The sequence below is a fragment of the Salmo trutta genome, chromosome 27, assembly GCF_901001165.1.
Source record: "Salmo trutta chromosome 27, fSalTru1.1, whole genome shotgun sequence".
Classification (NCBI taxonomy): Eukaryota; Metazoa; Chordata; class Actinopteri; order Salmoniformes; family Salmonidae; genus Salmo; species Salmo trutta.
Genome location: NC_042983.1, coordinates 10987089 through 11006351, shown reverse-complemented (window position 1 = coordinate 11006351; position 19263 = coordinate 10987089). Strand labels below are relative to the sequence as shown.

At 47.0% G+C, this 19263-nt stretch overlaps 1 protein-coding gene across 2 annotated transcripts in view; it reads left to right on the top strand.

The window, feature by feature from the left end:
• The first annotated feature begins 1335 nt into the window (after positions 1 to 1335).
• LOC115164298 (methylcytosine dioxygenase tet3) overlaps positions 1336 to 19263 on the top strand; it is a 42565-nt gene continuing 24637 nt past the window's right edge. Inside the window, exons 1-2 of one of the 2 annotated variants that reach the window (XM_029716625.1) lie at positions 1336 to 1540; positions 2335 to 2394. The gene's annotated coding sequence lies outside the window, so the exon portion shown is untranslated. Of the gene's footprint in view, positions 1541 to 2334; positions 2395 to 18498; positions 19129 to 19263 lie in introns of those variants that run through there. The other variant, XM_029716626.1, reaches the window with a different exon arrangement.

The following is a 19263-nucleotide window of genomic DNA, read 5'->3' as shown; positions in this document are numbered from 1 at the left end:
TACAGTTGCCTGGCACTCTGTGAAGCTTGGAAATTATAACGGCCACTTGTCCCTCTTCACCTAGACTTGAAAGTAGAAGATACTGGTAAACCCCAGATACAAATTTGTTCAGTAGTTGGCTGGCATTGAGGCACATTACTAGAGTCAGTGAAAACTAAACCGAGAGCATATTTTACCTGCGTCTGAGACGGTACTAGCAGATCTCTCTCCCTTTAAACCAACATAAACAAAACACTCCCCCCCAGACCTCCTAAATATGATCGGTATGTTCATCTCGTAGGGTCAGTTTCCTAAAAGAGAACAACTCAGAATGGAGGGGATGTTATTTTATTGTACAACCTTGGGGGGTTATTTAGTCTATCAGAATGATACTCATTAGGCAGTGTGTTTTCTTTCATTTCATTTCAACTTTTGTCAATGACCTGTGCAACGCAGTGTTCACACGGTACAAAAATACGTTTCATATTCTACCTTGTGTTACGTTTTTACAAATGTCCATACATTTGCACAATTCAGAAATGTTTGCTACATTATGTCAGCGTGTGTGAATCTTGAGTCAGCATGTTTAAATGGCTGTGGTGCTGTGTAAGTGTCTGTTCCCCGGTACACAGAGAGAGAGTGTGTGTGTGTGTGTGTGTGAGTGTCCGTGAGTGTGTGTGTGCACTAGTCCAGTCCAGTTATTGCAGGCAACCCTGACACAGATGGTCCTCAGCGATACCACATACCAGAGGCATTGTTTAGGGAAGCCGAGCTCAAGGAGATAATTGACAGCCATAGAGAGGTCCCATCCCCCAGTCCACCTTCCGTCTATCTCTCTCATTCTCTCTCTTTCTCTGTGTTATTCTCACTAACTCGATATAGGACTGCATGTGCAAGCAAGCATACACAGCCACCCCCCCTCCCTCCCTCTCTCCCGCTCTCTCTCTCACTCTCTCTCTCTTTCACCCTAGCAGCAGAGCTCAGGCCGGCTGCTGATTGGTTGCTTGACTCTCTTTGTGTGCGGTGTGTAGCGTGACGTTTGCGCCGGCCGTGTGTGTGCGTGTTCATGCGAGTGTATTGTTGAAGAGCGGGTGGGGGGGTGTATTCACATCACGAGTGCAGTTAGTTTTACTCGATGGAAAGACTGAGAAAGAGAGGAGGGGGGTTTAAAGAAAGGAGAAGGAACGGGGGGAGGTAGTGTGTAGAGCAGCAGTGAAAACGATCACAGAGGCTGGGTTTGAAAAAAAATCCTCACTCGTGCGTGCGTGTGCGGTAGACCTATTAGCATAGGGGAACGAGGGAGGGAGGGAGGGAGGAAGGGAGAGAGAGAGGGAGGGAGGGAGGGAGGGAGGGAGAGAATGTGTGTGTACTAGGGCTAATGTAAAACAGGATTAAAAACACAAGATGGCTTCCTGAATGGGTTGGAGCACAGACTAGAGAGAGCGAGAGAGAGAGAGTGTGATAGTAGAGGTTAGACGAGAGGGAGCTTGAGTCTTCTGATGGGGATACGGCCATCCGACGGAGAGAGAGAGCAGCACACCAAGACAGATTGGCACACTGGGTAAATATGAATTACCAGGCAGAATGCCGGACAGGGACACAGAGAGCCGGGAGAGAGAGAGGGGAGTCTGTGGGGTTTATTTGAGATAGAGGAGAGGGGGGTGGAGAGACCAGGAGGGTTAGCTGGAGACAAAACACTGCCGGCACTCTAAACAGCTAGAAGTGGTTAGAGGGGCATATCCAATGTACACTGCTGCTATTCTGTGTTCATTGTTTCAGGACTTCCATTATTACTGCTGTTACTGTTACAACCCCTTTGTAGTGTATTGGAGTTGATACTTTAAACGTGTTATTATCATCGTATTGACAGTAATCTATACATGAATAATGTATATGAATTATAAAGCCGTTATAATGCATGACCATTTACAGAAATATGGTATATGTATATGTTGTCATGGTGATATTCAAAGGCACATTGCTACAATCGTGAATAGAGGCTATCCTCCTCGTTCATGATGCATTACATAATTCTATCATTAAAATAGAATCCTTGCTCTCTCACTGTCTCTCACACTCGCTCAGAGCAGTGGGGAAGCGCCGGCTTGGCTTGCCATTTGAAGGCAAATAGAAGTGATATGTGTTAGGTTCCTTTCCTGTCAGGAGGAGAGAATATGAGAAGGGGATTATATAGACGGGGTATTCTTTAGGCGCTCATGTTGTCTGGATTGACACGTCTCGTTGGAAAGCTCTTGTCGCATTGTTCGATTGATTGTTATTCTCCCCCCATTTCTCTCTCTCCCTCTCTCCCTCTCTCTCCTTCTCCCTTTCTCACTCTCCTGAATGGCTGGAAAGGTGGGACATATTGAGGACTACAGTAAAGCCTGGTCGGTAAAGCCCAGTCTGGCAACAGAGGTAAGAGGAAGACTCCACCTGGAGCAGATACCGTGGAGACAGAGCTAGTCTGTCAGATGGCGTATTATGTGCTGTATTTCTGGGTTATTAGTGGGATTGGAGGGCTTCAGTCCTTGTGTTACTGCAATGGGGGGGGGGGGGCACTTACAGATACACTGACTGGGCTGTCATCTGTCTGCGATTTCCCCGTGTGTCTGTTCTGTTTGTAGGAGGCTTGCAGACGTTAGAAGGGAGGAAGGGCATATAGTGCTGCAGAAACCGGTGTTTGTGTGTGTGTGTGTGTGTGTGCGCATGCGTGCACTTATATCAGGGAGCTTTAACTAGCCCTTGATCAACAAACAGACAGACCGTAAATAGACATCCACATGTCATCTGTATGTTGGCCACTCACGCCGGTGACCACGTGTGGTTTGTGTTCAGAGTTGTCTGAGCTCCGTCTCACAGGAGAGGAGAGGCCTTTAAAGGCAGGCGTGTGAACAGACTTATACTGTGGCGCGGTGCAGTGTGTAGTTAGTTATCTTCCCCCTGTAGCTGGCTGCATGGCTGCTAGCTCCGAGCGCAGGCTTTATCTGGCGGCTGCGTTTTGTGCTAGGTCGCTGTGATTAAGTGGCAGGCGGCGAGGCTGGGCCGGGTTTAAAGCGTCCCGGGCTGGGCGGAGATTGGCGGCAGAGCCAGGCATGTGATGAGAGAGGCGGCCAGCGAGAGGAGGAGGAGGATGAGGGAAGGAGGAGAGAAGGAGGAGAAGAGGAGGAACCGTACCCACAGGTTCAGGAGCCAGGGAGCGGGCCCTCCTCTCAGAGTTCAGAAGTCAACCGAGGGAGTAAAAGTTAGTGAGTCAGACAGACACGCATGCGCACATGATTATCTGGCAGAGTGTGTTTGTGTGTGTGTGTGTGTGTGTGTGTGTGTGTGTGTGTGTACTATAGTAACCTCTAGCACGTGGCTTCTAAGTGCTGGCGCGCTGCTGTTCTCTGGTCTGCCAAGTCGTGGCACGCTTGTGTGTTTATATACGAGGTAAATCTCTGAGCTATGGGTTCAGACGGAGGATTGCGTCCATGCTGTCGCTGAACTGGCAATCTGTTTATAGAGACTGGCATAGCTAATCAATGTCCAGTATTCTGACGCATGTCTTGTTTTTGAATGGATTCTTTCATTGTAAGATCGGTTGTCAAAGTTGAGTTTTGGCATGTTGATGATCAGTTGAATATGAGGAAGGAGATTCAAATTTAGCCGTAGGCTTTTCTTGTTGTGCTAATGATCTTCGGTTTCAGTTATACATGTTCAGACAGTCAGGGAATTGGTTTTCATGCTACTTTTGAACTCAGTGAACTTCTTAAAGTCCAAGTGCTGACACATACTTCTCATCAGCTAAGGCTGTTGGTCACCATCTGTTGTTGTCATGATTCAAGGATCATTCTGGAAAATAGTCAAGACTGGCTCATACATCCACACAAACAACGCCCTGTTGAAGAAGCACTCTATAAAAATCAAGTTTTCACTCTTTAATTCTCCAGTGTACACATACAATATACAAATATATATGTATATATATACATAGTTGAAGTCAGAAGTTTACATACACTTATGTTGGAGTCATTAAAAATATTTTTTTCAACCATTCCACAAATTTCTTGTTAACAAACTATAGTTTTGGCAAGTCGGTTAGGACATCTTCTTTGTGCATGACACAAATAATTTTTCCAACAATTGTTTACAGATTATTTGACTTATAATTCACTGTATCACAATTCCAGTGGGTCAGAAGTTTACATACACTAAGTTGACTGTGCCTATATCGACATAACCTGAAAGGCCGCTCAGCAAGGAAGAAGCCACTGCTCCAAAACCGCCATAATAAAGCCAGACTTCGGTTTGCAACTGCACATGGGGACAAAGATCGTACTTCTTGGAGAAATGTCCTCTGGTCTGATGAAACAAAAATAAAACTGTTTGGCCATAATGACCATCATTATGTTTGGAGGAAAAATGTTGATGCTTGCAAGCCGAAGAACACCATCCCAACCGTGAAGCACGGGGGTGGCAGCATCATGTTGTAGGGGTGCTTTGCTGCAGGAGGGTCTGGTGCACTTCACAAAATAGATGGCATCATGAGATAGGAAAAATATGTGGATATATTGAAGCAACATCTCAAGACATCAGTCAGGAAATTAAAGCTTGGTCGCAAATGGGTCTTCCAAATGGACATTGACTGCAAGCATACCTCCAAAGTTGTGGCAAAATGGCTTAAGGACAACAAAGTCAAGGTATTGGAATGACCATCACAAAGCCCTGACTTCAATCCCATAGAACATTTGTGGGCAGAACTGAAAAAGCGTGTGCGAGCATGGAGGCCTACAAACCTGACTCAGTTACACCAGCTCTGTCGGGAGGAATGGGCCAAAATTCACCCAACTTATTGTGGGAAGCTTGTGGAAGGCTACCCGAAACGTTTGACCCAAGTTAAACAATTTAAAGGCAATGCTACCAAATACTAATTGAGTGTATGTAAACTTCTGACCTACTGTGAATGTGATGAAAGAAATAAAAGCTGAAATAAGTCATTCTCTCTACTATTATTGTCACGCCCTGACATTTCACATTCTTAAAATAAAGTGGTGATCCCAACTGAGCTAAGACAGGGAATTTTTACTAGGATTAAATGTCAGGAATTGTGAAAAACTGAGTATAAATGTATTTGGCTCAGGTGTATGTAAACTTCCGACTTCAACTGTACATATAATGTATACATTTGAAGTATACACTGCTATTTTCTAACATTTAGTTTCAGCACTAGAAGGGTTACTGGTCTCTGTAGTAGCTCTTCAGGAAACACTAGAGCAACGTGAGAGGTTACAACAGACTGTGCTGGCGTGATTTCTCTTCATATGCACTTATTTCCTTTTCAATCATCAAACGTGCACTTGCACCATGCGCAAATACACGTAGACTGTTTACCGGAAAGGTAGATGGAGCAAAGACATGAATTAGTCATTGTGTTTCTGATTACAAATGGAAAGTACAGCGCTCGCAGGTTTGGTTGAACCGTGCTGTGTCCCAAATGACAACCTGCTCCTATGGGCCCTAGTCAAACACTAGCTATATAAGGAATAAGGTGCCATTTGGAACACAGCCATGTTGTGGAATCCCCACCCTCGATTAGATTAGAAAGGGTTAACCGTGACCTAGTTTATGTGGTAACAGTGAGTGGCAGATGACATCACTGTAATTTGAACTGTGATGAGATGGGTTGTGTGTGTGTGTGTGTGGGGGGGGGGGGGGGGTAGCAGTATCTGTAGGTGTAGTATTTACAGAAAGCTTGTGGTGTTCCAGGTTAGTTACATTCAGCGTCTTTTTTGTTGTTGTTGACCTGTCACTGAATACGGTTGCATGCACACAATAATGCGATTACTGTGGATAGTCAGATTAATATAATAGTTCAATTAAAACATTTACATGCTTTGCAAAAAAATTCAAAATCAATTTCCCCAATAATCCTGTTTACATGGACATATCTGAAATCGGGCTACCCAATGGGACTGCAGAAAATTGCTCGATCGCTCGATCAAAATAAACGTTCCACCTCAGCGACCATGTTGTTTTTGGGAAGCGTATTTGATTCTGAGTTCGGACATATAAAGTTTGTATGTGAAAACTACTTCTAAGACGCATACATTCAGTTGTTCTGAACTCACTTCATACATTCAGTTGTTCTGAACTCACTTCATACATTCAGTTGTTCTGAACTCACTTCATACATTCAGTTGTTCTGAACTCACTTCATACATTCAGTTGTTCTGAACTCACTTCATTCGCGCAAAAGAGGGAGGCTCGCTCGGGCTGGTGCTAACACATAGGCAGATCAAATACACCCCTGGAACACCGATTTAAGTTGTTTACATGTCCTAATAATTCAAAAGATTGCTCAGAAAAGCAGGTGACTATTGCGTTATCTGCCCACTGCCATGCACAGTTTAATGTTGAATTATTACTGTGCATGGAAACGTAGTCATGGTCCTGATGCCTGTTGCCAAATATCTACCTACAGTTTGTTGGATTGAGGAGGTGGGGTTTTCTAGTGCCCACGTGTAGAGGAATTGGACAGAAATGGAGCCGATTGTTTGAATGTGATTGACCGAGTGTCAGTGCTTTCCGTTATGAGTCTCAATGCACTTGGGTCCTATAGATGACAGCTCGCATGCGTCTTAAGAACGAAACTTGTCGAGCACAACGAACAATCATTCCTCATGGTTACGTTTCCATTGGTTACGTCAGATATTCTCTAATTATTACTCAGAAATCATCAAACCGTTATGCAAACCACTTCAAATCAAGTGTCTGTCTCCCCGTATTACTCACCGACCAAGATGTGCAGGAAACATACTGAGCCCCAGTGGGATCCTGAATGACATTTTGATTCATGTTCTGTATTCACCCACTAATTCACCTCCCCTGATGCAGACTCCAGGGACCACTCAAATGTCAAGAAGGGATTGACTGTCATCAACAGCTCTCTTGTAATGTGTCTTTTCTAATTAATGCTCTATAACAGACGCTCGTCCCAGTTCCCAGTCATGTTTCTTCCCCCTCACGGGTCCTGTCTGTGGGGCTGACTGAGTGCCCGTGGCTTGGCTTAAGTCCTGGCATGGATCACTGGCGGTGCCCTGTGTGGTTGAAGTGTTGTGGCTCTCGTCCGTGCCGGATGGCGTCTGGTTTCTCCTGGAGGACAGAATGGCTGAGCGGCCCGAGCACCGCTGCCTGCCACGGTTAATGAAAAATGAATGGAGGGAGGAGTAGGAGGCTGTTGTCTCATGTCTTAAATTCTCACCTCTCTCGGAGACTGGGAACCAGCTCTGTGTGTATAGTACTGTAATGAATCCAGCCAATCCACAGCCTTTCTCCGCCAAACCATGACTGCATGTCAGGATTTACAAGTTATCCCTGTAGCTCTGTTTTGAGTTTTCATGATACAGTATTGGAGTCTGGTGTGAAAACACATGGATCCTATCGGCTAAACACTTAGGGGGAAAAAAGCTTCCAAAAGGGTTCTTCAACTGTCCCCATAGAAGTACCTTTTTTGGTTCCAGGTGGAACACGTCTGGGTTTCAGGTAGAAATCTTTTGGGTTCCATGTTGAACCCTCTGTTGAAAGGGTTATACATGGAACTAAAAAAGGTTCTTCAAAAGGTTCTCTAATGGAGACAGCCGAAGAACCCTTTTAGGTTCTAGATAGCACCTTTTGTTTCTACGAGTGTAGACTACAAACTTATAGGCGATATAGTATGGCCTCAAGTGGCTTGAAAATGTTTGTTTACAACAAACGTCATGGTTATTGGATATGTAGGGTACGTAGTAGGTGATGTAAAGCACGACACAGAGCAAGGCGATTGGTGCTCTAGGTTCTCTGCAGCGCTACAGGCAAGGAGATCGCTGGACCTTATAAAACGGGCTGCACTTGGCTTGAACATATGGGGAGCTAATGTTAGCAACACGCCGCCGTGCAGGGGCTGGGGAAGGTTCTCTCCCTATGCTTTCCCTTTAACCCCCTTTCTAGATATTTCTCTCTCTAGCTCCCTCTCCCTCTCTAGCCCTCTCTCTCTCTCTCGCCTTCTCTTTATCTCTCCCCCCCTCTCTCGCTCTCTCTCTATTTCGCTCACAGTGTAACCCTCCTCCTAGGTGTTATGTTGTTGCACCGTAGTTGTTTCATTCGCTAATATTTTCCCTCCCTGTACTGCTGTACTGTTTGTTGTCTGTCTGTCTGTCTGTCTGTCTGTCTGTCTGTCTGTCTGTCTGTCTGTCTGTCTGTCTGTCTGTCTGTCTGTCTGTCTGTCTGTCTTTGATGGATGGGTCGCAAGTCAGACTCCTCCCCAAAGTGTTCCAACTGAATGTTAGTACTGATTTAAACAGTATAACCTCATCGCACTAGTGACATCATCTGCTATCAATTCTACTGTCTTGTCAACTACAGTATGTAAGGGTATTATTTTCACTACTACTTTAAACCCTTTCACCCATTCCCCCCCTCTCTCCACCCTCTTCCCTCCACCCATTCCCCCCCTCTCTCTCCACCCTCTTCCCTCACCCATTCCCCCCCTCTCTCCACCCTCTTCCCCTCACCCATTCCCCCCCCTCTCTCCACCCTCTTCCCTCCACCCATTCCCCCCCTCTCTCCACCCTCTTCCCCTCACCCATTCCACCCCTCTCTCCACCCTCTTCCCTCCACCCATTCCCCCCCCTCTCTCCACCCATTCCCCCCCTCTCTCCACCCTCTTCCCTCCACCCATTCCCCCCCTCTCTCCACCCATTCCCCCCCCCTCTCTCCACCCTCTTCCCTCCACCCATTCCCCCCCTCTCTCCACCCCTCTTCCCTCCACCCATTCCCCCCCCTCTCTCCACCCATTCCCCCCCTCTCTCCACCCTCTTCCCTCCACCCATTCCCCCCCCCTCTCTCTCCACCCTCTTCCCTCCACCCATTCCCCCCCCTCTCTCCACCCATTCCCCCCCTCTCTCCACCCTCTTCCCTCCACCCATTCCCCCCCTCTCTCCACCCATTCCCCCCCCCTCTCTCCACCCTCTTCCCTCCACCCATTCCCCCCCTCTCTCCACCCATTCCCCCCCCCTCTCTCCACCCTCTTCCCTCCACCCATTCCCCCCCTCTCTCCACCCTCTTCCCCTCACCCATTCCCCCCCCCTCTCTCCACCCTCTTCCCCTCACCCATTCCCCCCCTCTCTCCACCCTCTTCCCTCCACCCATTCCCCCCCCCTCTCTCCACCCTCTTCCCTCCACCCATTCCCCCCCTCTCTCCACCCTCTTCCCCTCACCCATTCCCCCCCCTCTCTCCACCCTCTTCCCTCCACCCATTCCCCCCCCTCTCTCCACCCTCTTCCCCTCACCCATTCCCCCCCTCTCTCCACCCTCTTCCCCCCCCCTCTCTCCACCCATTCCCCCCCTCTCTCCACCCTCTTCCCTCCACCCATTCCCCCCCTCTCTCCACCCATTCCCCCCCTCTCTCCACCCTCTTCCCTCCACCCATTCCCCCCCTCTCTCCACCCTCTTCCCTCCACCCATTCCCCCCCTCTCTCCACCCATTCCCCCCCCTCTCTCCACCCTCTTCCCTCCACCCATTCCCCCCCTCTCTCCACCCATTCCCCCCCCCTCTCTCCACCCTCTTCCCTCCACCATTCCCCCCCCTCTCTCTCCACCCTCTTCCCTCCACCCATTCCCCCCCCTCTCTCCACCCATTCCCCCCCTCTCTCCACCCTCTTCCCTCCACCCATTCCCCCCCTCTCTCCACCCATTCCCCCCCCTCTCTCCACCCTCTTCCCTCCACCCATTCCTTGCCTCCTCATATTTCCCTCTATTTTTCATTCAGTCCAAAGTCTTTCCCACAAAGACCAGTCTTTCAAAAACACTATTCCTCCTTCACTTTCCTCCCCCTCTGCTGGTGCTGGAGTGTTTTTGGTGGCTCCGCCCTGGCCTCCCCCTCCCTTTTCCTCCCTCCTCTCCTCCTTTCTCCCCTTCTCTTTGTGAGGAGTGGTGGAGTGGGGCAGGCAGGCAGACCTCTCCCTCCCAGCTGGGCTGGGTGTGTGTGCGTGCTGACTTGCACGTGCCATGTGTCAGGAAGGGCAGTCAGGAGCTATGACACGGTGGATACCCTACACTGCCACCCTACACTTCCCTGTTCCTCTCTGTCCCTCTCTGTCTATCTGTCTGTACCTCTCAGTCCCCCCTGTCTGTCCATATCTCTGTCCCTCTCTCTCTCTCTGTCCACCTGTCTGTCCCTGCCCAGAGCAGAGGAGGAGCTCACAGGTCAGGGACAACACAGAGGAGAGGACAGGGACAGAGTTAAAGAAAAAAAGAGAGAGAGAAAGAAGAAACGGATGGAGAAAGACAGAGAAATAGTAAAAACTTCGGGTTTCCGTTAACCGGTATTAGCTGGCTTTTGGGCAATTTTTTGTTTGTTTTGAAAAGCAGATAAATAAAATTGCCGCTGGCCAATTGTCAGGGAGAAGAAGAAAAAAAAATCGAATTGCGAAATAATATAGTTTTTTTTCCCTACTCATTGATGGACATACCAGTCGATGGAAATACATTTGACTGGTCATGCTTATCGGTCTATAGGTTAATTTTGCATAATCTGATGGAATTGAATTCGTGGCGTGTAAAGTGTATTTTATTTATCACACGTGTACGGCATACAGATACAGAGCCTTTGAGCAAAACATCTGTCAGACACCGCGAGAGCCACTGCTACAGCATCTCAAACAGCAAATACATAGTCAGCGGAAGGCAGGCTTCATCAGCGCGGCACACAACACTTTGCAATGAGCTGGAAGCAGTATGCATTTTGAAAACATATACTTAATTGTTTGAAACCTGAACATTTTTAGACATATTATGAGGCATGTCTTACCTTGCTACAAAGTAGCCTGGCCAAAATCAGATCATATTTGTGGAGGCAATTATTTTTTATATCAACTTTCTTTCATTGTCCAGTAGCCCAAGGCACAATCCAAGTCATATTAGCAACCCATGCTACTTTTTGCCTATTAGATCTCACCTCTTTCTAAATTTCAAATTGATATTTACCTCTCTGTCACATGAAACCGCTCGCATGTGCCGTGCCCTTTTGACAACTGTGTTTTCCTGCTAATTGCATTATGGAACGAACATTCCCGCGTAGACTGCTGCCTTGTGTGCATTGTTGCGCTTATAATGCGAAGAAATAATAGTCTATCAACATTTTAAGCTAAAAGTTCTGATCTGTTGCCTCTGACTCATTCCTTTTAACGTTTTTTGAAAATGTAGCCTAGTTGTATGAATTTGGGATCTATCGTCCCACAACTGTCCCAGAGTCGGTTTGGAATAGGCTTTTTCTTGACAAGCTGACCAATACAATAGGTACACTTTTCTGCCATGGGTGATAGTAGATTGACATAGGCTAGTGATTCTGCTGTTCGTTACTCATCTTGTTGGTTGAGGAAAAGTAAATGTGGACAGTTATTCTAACATGTTCAAAGTGCCCATCAGAATTCGGTAAGAAGGGCGGCACATCCTTTCATCCTCAATTTGCATGTTCTGTTAATATGAATTACCATCATCAAAATGTGATTCCTGTCATTCTGAGCAACGTGGGTGGACGTCCTAATCAGGTTACGCACCCAATGCATGTGGGTCCGGTAAATTTCTCAAATGTCCGGTAAATTAAAATGCTGCCTGTCAAATGTCTGGCGCCACACAACTGAAACCCTGTTAAAAAAACGTAACTGTTTTTTCTAAGAGTGTAGAGTGAGAGATAAAATAAGACAAAGGAAGGAAAAACAGAGAGAAAGAGTGAGCAGAAAGATGAGGATAGATTCTCAGATATTTGTATTCTATGCTACACTTTCAGTTCCACTCACCATACCCAATGACCCTTGTTTACATTTGAGTCATTTAGCAGAAGCTCCTATCCAGAGCATACATTTTCATACTTTTTTTTCTTTCTTCATACTGGTCCACCGTGGGAATTGGACCCACAACCCTGGCGTTGCAGGCACCATTCTCCACTAACTGAGCCACTTGGGACCACCTTCAGTCATTTTATGCGTGTGAGTGAGAGCACAATCAATCAATCAAATATATTTATAAAGCCCTTCTTACATCAGCTGATGTCACAAAGGGCTGTACAGAAACCCAGCCTAAAACCCCAAACTGCAAGCAATGCAGGTGTAGCAGCACAGTGGCTAGGAAAAACTCCCTAGAAAGGCCAGAACCTAGGAAGGATCCTAGAGAGGAACAAGGCTATGAGGGGTGGCCAGTCCTCTTCTGGCTGTGCCGGGTTGGAGATTATAACAGAACATGGCCAAGATGTTCAAATGTTCATAGATGACCAGCAGGGTCAAATAATAATAATCACAGTAGTTGTAGAGGGTGCAACAGTGTGTTACACAAGCCAGCCAGCCTGTACTCCGCAGAGAGCCTTTGCGTGTGCTCCCCAGTTTGCGTGTGCTCCCCAGTTTGCGTGTTCTCCCCAGTTTGCGTGTGCTCCCCAGTATGCGTGTGCTCCCCAGTTTGCGTGTGCTCCCCAGTTTGCGTGTGCTCCCCAGTTTGCGTGTGCTCCCCAGTATGCGTGTTCTCCCCAGTTTGCGTGTTCTCCCCGGTTTGCGTGTTCTCTCTCTCTCTCTCTCTCTCTCTCTCTCTCTCTCTCTCTCTCTCTCTCTCTCTCTCTCTCTCTCTCTCTCTCTCTCTCTGTGTGTGTCACATGAAGTGTGTATCAGAACAGATGACCTTGATGGCATGAGGCTGGAAGGGAGTAGGGTGTGTAACGTGGGTCGGGGGATGGAGGGATGGGGTCAGGGGACTGACAGGAAAACATTAGGTTGGGGGTTGGTCTCTGCTCTGTCAGGAACCTAGAGCAATGATCTAATTTGGGTGGCTGGACCGTCTAATCTATTGATGGTATTTGGCCTAGGCTATGTTACTCCTTAGAAGACTTGTACTGTACACTCCCTAGACCTCTCTGTTGTTTTAGAAGATGTGACATATGGTATGTTCTGACACAAGCCTCCCTACAAATAAGGTGAGATCAGGTTGAGCGTATAAGGCTGAGCGTGGTTGCATCAGCCACTAGACTTACATGCTGTCTTATATTTGCTGTTTCCTCAACACTGAGAGCTGGTTTCCTCTGTACCCTGTAGAAATAAATGATACATTCTGTTTGTCATGTATAATCTTTTTCATCTTCGAGTTTCACCCACCACCTGTGCCTTCTTGATACAGTAAACGCGTACATGTGTTGATTTGTGTGTGAGGGGGTGTGTGTTTTCTTTGTCAGTGTGTGTGGGTGATTGTTTGAAGGAAAAGATGAGTCAGTCCGTCTTAGTCATGGTAGAAAGAGGTGAACACAACACACGGCCCCAGCTGCACTCACACTATTCTGTCATCACTCCTACAAGGCCAATACAATGCTTTGTGAGAGAGAGAGAGAGAAAGAGAGAGGACTTGAGATGTGGAATCACATCTACTGATAAATCTGAGAACTAGTCAGATAATTATTTCATTTCTGTTACCACATACCACGCACCTCATGCTCAAATAGAGTACTCCTACTTGAATTGCCCTTCTGTTTTTTTTAAATCATCACATTCTCCTTCTTTAGGCCCCCTCATTAAACCAGCACTGTCTTGTTATTATTCACTAGTACATCAGCTGACCACTTGTTGCTATGGAGCGACCCACTGACCACAGACGTCAGTTCAACGACTAGTTTTGATTTACATTTGGTTGAGTTGTCAACTAATGTGAATTCAACGTAAAATCAACAAAACATTTCACCATGTCATTGGATTTAGCTAAAGTTGGGTGAAAGAAAAGACTAAATTCCCTTACGCTGATGACTTTCCATATCCAATTATTTTTCCACGTTAATTCAACATCATCACATTATATTTTATGGTTGAAATGACGTGGAAACAATGTTTATTCGACCAGTTTTTGCAGAGTGGGTACCCTGCAGTGTTTCGAGTGCAGAGTGCTCACTTTGCTAATTTCCACTCTTAAAGGGAGTGTTCCTAATCTCAGTTTGTTACCTGTATAAAAGACACCTGTCCACAGAAGCAATCAATCAATCAGATTCCAAACTCTCCACCATGGCCAAGCCCAAAGAGCTCTCCAAGGATGTCAGGGACAAGATTGTAGACCTACACAAGGCTGGAATGGGCTACAAGACCATCGCCAAGCAGCTTGGTGAGAAGGTGACAACAGTTGGTGCGATTATTCGCAAATGGAAGAAACACAAAAGAACTGTCAATCTCCCTCAGCCTGGGGCTCCATGCAAGATCTCACCTCGTGGAGTTGCAATGATCATGAGAACGGTGAGGAATCAGCCCAGAACTACACGGGAGGATCTTGTCAATGATCTCAAGGCAGCTGGGACCATAGTCACCAAGAAAACAATTGGTAACACACTATGCCGTGAAGGACTGAAATCCTGCAGCGCCCGCAAGGTCCCCCTGCTCAAGAATACATATACATGCCCATCTGAAGTTTGTCAATGAACATCTGAATGATTCAGAGGACAACTGGGTGAAAGTGTTGTGGTCAGATGAAACCAAAATGGAGCTCTTTGGCATCAACTCAACTCGCCGTGTTTGGAGGAGGAGGAATGCTGCCTATGACCCCAAGAACACCATCCCCACCGTCAAACATAGAGGTGGAAACATTATGCTTTGGGTGTGTTTTTCTGCTAAGGGGACAGGACAACTTCACCGCATCAAAGGGACGCTGGACGGGGCCATGTACAGTCAAATCTTGGGTGAGAACCTCCTTCCCTCAGCCAGGGCATTGAAAATGGGTCATGGATTGGTATTCTAGCACGACAATGACCCAAAACACACGGCCAAGGCAACAAAGGAGTGGCTCAAGAAGAAGCACATTAAGGTCCTGGAGTGGCCTAGCCAGTCTCCAGACCTTAATCCCATAGAAAATCTGTGGAGGGAGCTGAAGGTTCGAGTTGCCAAACGTCAGCCTCGAAACCTTAATGACTTGGAGAAGATCTGCAAAGAGGAGTGGGACAAAATCCCTCCTGAGATGTGTGCAAACCTGGTGGCCAACTATAAGAAACGTCTGACCTCTGTGATTGCCAACAAAGGTTTTGCCACCAAGTACTAAGTCATGTTTTGCAGAGGGGTCAAATACTTATTTCCCTCATTACAATGCAAATCATTTTATAACATTTTTGACATGCGATTTTCTGGATTTCTTTGTTGTTATTCTGTCTCTCACTGTTCAAGTAAACCTACCGTTAAAATTATAGACTGATCATTTCTTTGTAAGTGGGCAAACGTACAAAATCAGCAGGGGATCAAATACTTTTTTCCCTCACTGTATGTCTGTCAGGGCTTTGGCAGTACTTCAATTGTTGTGACTGTCTGTGGCGGTTTGGGTCTAGGGAACACAAGGTAGTCAGGGGTTTGCCTGAAGGAGTTCAAAGTACACATGACAGTTGTGTCTGCAGGTGGTTGAGACATAGGGAACGTTCTCTCTGGTGTATTGTTGAGGAGATCACAGAACAATAGTTTCTGCCATTTGGGAGTAAAATAGACTCCTTTTGTTTTGATGAGTCTGATGGAACATATGGTTAAAATAAATGGCTAATGTGTGTATAGATTTATATCATCGTGGGTAGATTTAAGTTAAAATCATTTTTCACTTTTAACTTTGACAAGAGTGGTTGTTAGTTTATCCCGTCCTATACATAAAAGGCCAGTTTACTGGGCACAGATTAAGCCTAGTCCTGGACTAGAAACAAACTCAATGGGAGATTTTATATAAAATTATTTTAGTGTCCAGGACTAGGCTTAATCTGTGTCCGGTAAACTGGCCCTTTATGAGTCCACACATGGACAGGCCCGTCAACTTTGGTGTGGCTCTGACGTACTGAGGTGAAGACTACAAGGGTTTATAGGGCTCGTTAGGGAGGTGGTGGTCTTGACACACTAGATAAGTGAGTCTGTTGTCTGAGCTGTGATGGCTGCTGGTCTGCTCATCCCAGGTGGTGTATCACATAACCGTAGCACTAACCTAAAACTCCCCCAGTGTTAACATAATATAGCTTTTTTCTGGGAAGATATTATTTGTGTGAAAATTGACTATTTTAGCTTCAAAAAATGTGAGAGAAAATGTATAAAGAAAAAAACAGTATAGTTCTGACAAGAGTATTGAAGTGTAGTCTACTGCTAGCAGAATGCATCTATATATTGGCCAGTGGAGGCTGCTGAGGGGAGGACGGCTCATAATAATGGCTGGAACGGAGTAAATGAAATGGCATCAAACACATGGAATCAATGTGTTTGATGTATTTGATACCATTCCACTTCTACTGCTCCAGCCGTTACCACCAGCCCGTCTTCCCCAATTAAGGTGCCGCCAACCTCCTGTGATTGGCCCGCTAGTTGCTTAAAAGCATTTGGATTATCCTACGCTGTTTGAACTGTCTATATGACAAGGCCAGAACAGCCTTTTAGAAATCGGTTGGGGCTAATCCAATTCATATCGGGAATTCATATTCATGTCGTATTCAGGTTCTTAAAACAGGGGTGGGGGTTTGCGTCTTTCTTTGTTGTACATGCACTCTCTTGTTGGCGTTGAGCAGATGAGTGTGTTACGCTGAACGGAGACGGTTAAGTTTGCTCTAAGAGCGAGAAATGCTGTGTCACTGCACTGCGGGAGAGAGCGAGCGCTAGTCAGGAGGGTGAATGAATGAGAGTGTGTGTGTGTATTGGGGTAAGGGGGGGGGGTCTACACACGGTGTCATATGAGACTTAAGTCCAGCCTGTGCGAGGCGGGGCAGCCGGGCGGGTTCTGATGATGTAACAGTTATGTCATAACTACATGCTTTCACTAGCTCTCTCGCTCACCCCTCTCGCTCTCTCTCTCTCTCTCTCTCTCTCTCTCTCTCTCTCTCTCTCTCTCTCATTGGTGCTTCCTGGACATGTGACACAACACACTTCCCTTTACTACTAGGCAGCAGCTTGGGTTGTGCCGTGTTTGTCTTTGGGTTACGCCTGCGCACGTGCGGTGTGTGTGAATGCCAGGCAGCGCTGGTGGAGGACTGTGTGAGTCACAGGGCCAGACAACGAAAGCCTCCGACAGGGTTGGAGTGACACTGTCTGCCATGAACCTGGAGCGATGGAAAGGAATGGGCAGAAACCAAACACGAGAGAGAAAGTGTGAGCGGAAAAAGAGAGAGTGAAAGAGAGATAGAGGGAGAGGTTACTCCAATAAATCCAGCCAATGCGCAGTGTCCACATGCTCATTCATAATAATAAAACAATACTGTGCAGGAGCTGACAAGGATCTCATCTGCATGGAGGAGAGACGAGACGTCGGCCATGTTTTTTCCCCCTTCTTCTTTGATAAGTCTGATTCCAGATAGAGAGAGGGGACAGAGAGAAGAGAAGGAGCAGAGAAGGGCGGTCAGAGGGGTAGCATGTGGAGTAAGCTAGCGATGGTGGTGCTAAAGCTGAAGCAATGGTGAGGGGATAGCGTTGGGAGAACATTGGTGGGACAGAGTGACCGGCCGGCCGGATGGTAGGAGAGGGAAAGCAGGCACGCCATGGAGAAGGAGAGACAGCGGAATCATTTCTGTCCTCTTAGACGTCGGTGCAAATGATGTTGCCGTTCGTCGACGTCTCTAGTAGCACCATGCCGCTGCGGACGGTCTCTGTCAAGCGACAAGCCGCTCCATCGCTGTTCCTCTGCTCCCTCGTCCTTCTCTTGCTAGAGCCGAAGTCACATGAATAAGACAACTTACTAGGTTGTTATGTGTGTGTGTGAATGTTGCATTTCTGTAGCTCAATATCTCTCCTTACTCTCCCCTCGATGTTCCTCTCCTCTCTACTGTCCCTCTGGCTTCCTTTATCCCTGTGGTCTGTATGTTACCAGACTGCCATCGACTGCTGCTTGTCCAGTTCCCCAGACTCCAGTCCTGTAGTCTTTATCCCCCTCTCTCAATCACATTCAATCCATTTGCTCCCTCTTTCGCGTATGTATTAATCAGGAGATTATAGGCTTTAGAAACGATTGAGTGTGAAACGTATTGGCACCTTTTAAAGTCCTCTCAAGCCATCGCCATCCTCTGGTATGTGGGAGACTCGCTATGCTTCGTCTCGCCTTTACAAGTCCTAGGCTGCTCTTCTTCCCCCGGCATCACCTCGCATTGAGCGACACATCAGCGGCCGGGGAAGGTAACAGACCTGCAAAGAAGTAGCTACTATTAACATTTCTGTGGTAGACGACAGAGAAACGACCAGAGAGATCGTCAGCGGCTTTGCAACGACCAGCGGACTATGACAGAAACAGAAAGATAGACGTACAGCTTGTCTCGCAGGAGAAAGTCTGAGTCTGAATCGGTCGAATTCAAACCACATATATAGATATATATGGACATTTTAATGTTGTTGTTTTTTTTCTCATTTTCTTGTTGATGTTCCAGCAAGTGCTGCTGAGATTGGCGTTCGCCTACATCTAGTGGTTTCCACCGCGTCCACATGCTCAAAAACCGCTCCACTCTTAGATAACCCAAATGACTAGACATGACTAGATACACATAACATAATGTTATCCGAAACACACTGTTATGTATTCAAGGTGTTCCTATTCAATAAGGGATTGTGCTGGTGGAGAGAGAGAGGGAGCTTTGCCTGGTAACAGCTCTCGCTCTGCTGCAATGTGTTGCTGTTTCTAGCGCTGCCGCTAGCGTCCATCCCCGAGCTCTCTCTTTCTCTCTCTGCTCACTGCACACTCCTCCATTCCCTCGTACGTGCCCACTGTGCCTCAGATAATGGCCTCTCGCTCTGCACACACAGAAGAGAGAGGGGGAGGGAGAGTGAGCGAGAGAGAGAGAGAGTGGCGAAGGTGGGGGCTGCAAGAAGAACCAGACTGTGAGTGTAAGAGAAAGAAAAAGGATATTGAAAAGGGAAGGGAGGAGCAGAGAGAGGTAATGAGAAAGGAAAAAGGACAAAACAGAAAGTGACGGCTGTAAGAAGAGACAGAGAGCGGGCGTGCGTGCGTTCCATGGGGGGAGGTGTGTGCGTGTGTGTGTGTGTGCGTGCGTGTCGGTGCTTGTGTGCCGCAACAACAAAAAAAAGCCTCCACCAGATTGCTAGTGGCTCCCCTCATAGCACCACTATTGCATGCTCCCCTCCTCTCCCTGCTGTGTCTCTCCACTTCCACTGGCAGGACGTCTAGACCCATGTAAGTACTGAAGCTGTGTGGGGCTCTCTACTCTTTTCTGGGTTTTATTCTCATGGTTCCTCCTTCATGTTTTCTCGACGACAGACACGGCAGGAAAGGAAAGCCAGGGGAGGGGGGATAGAAGGAAGGAGAGAG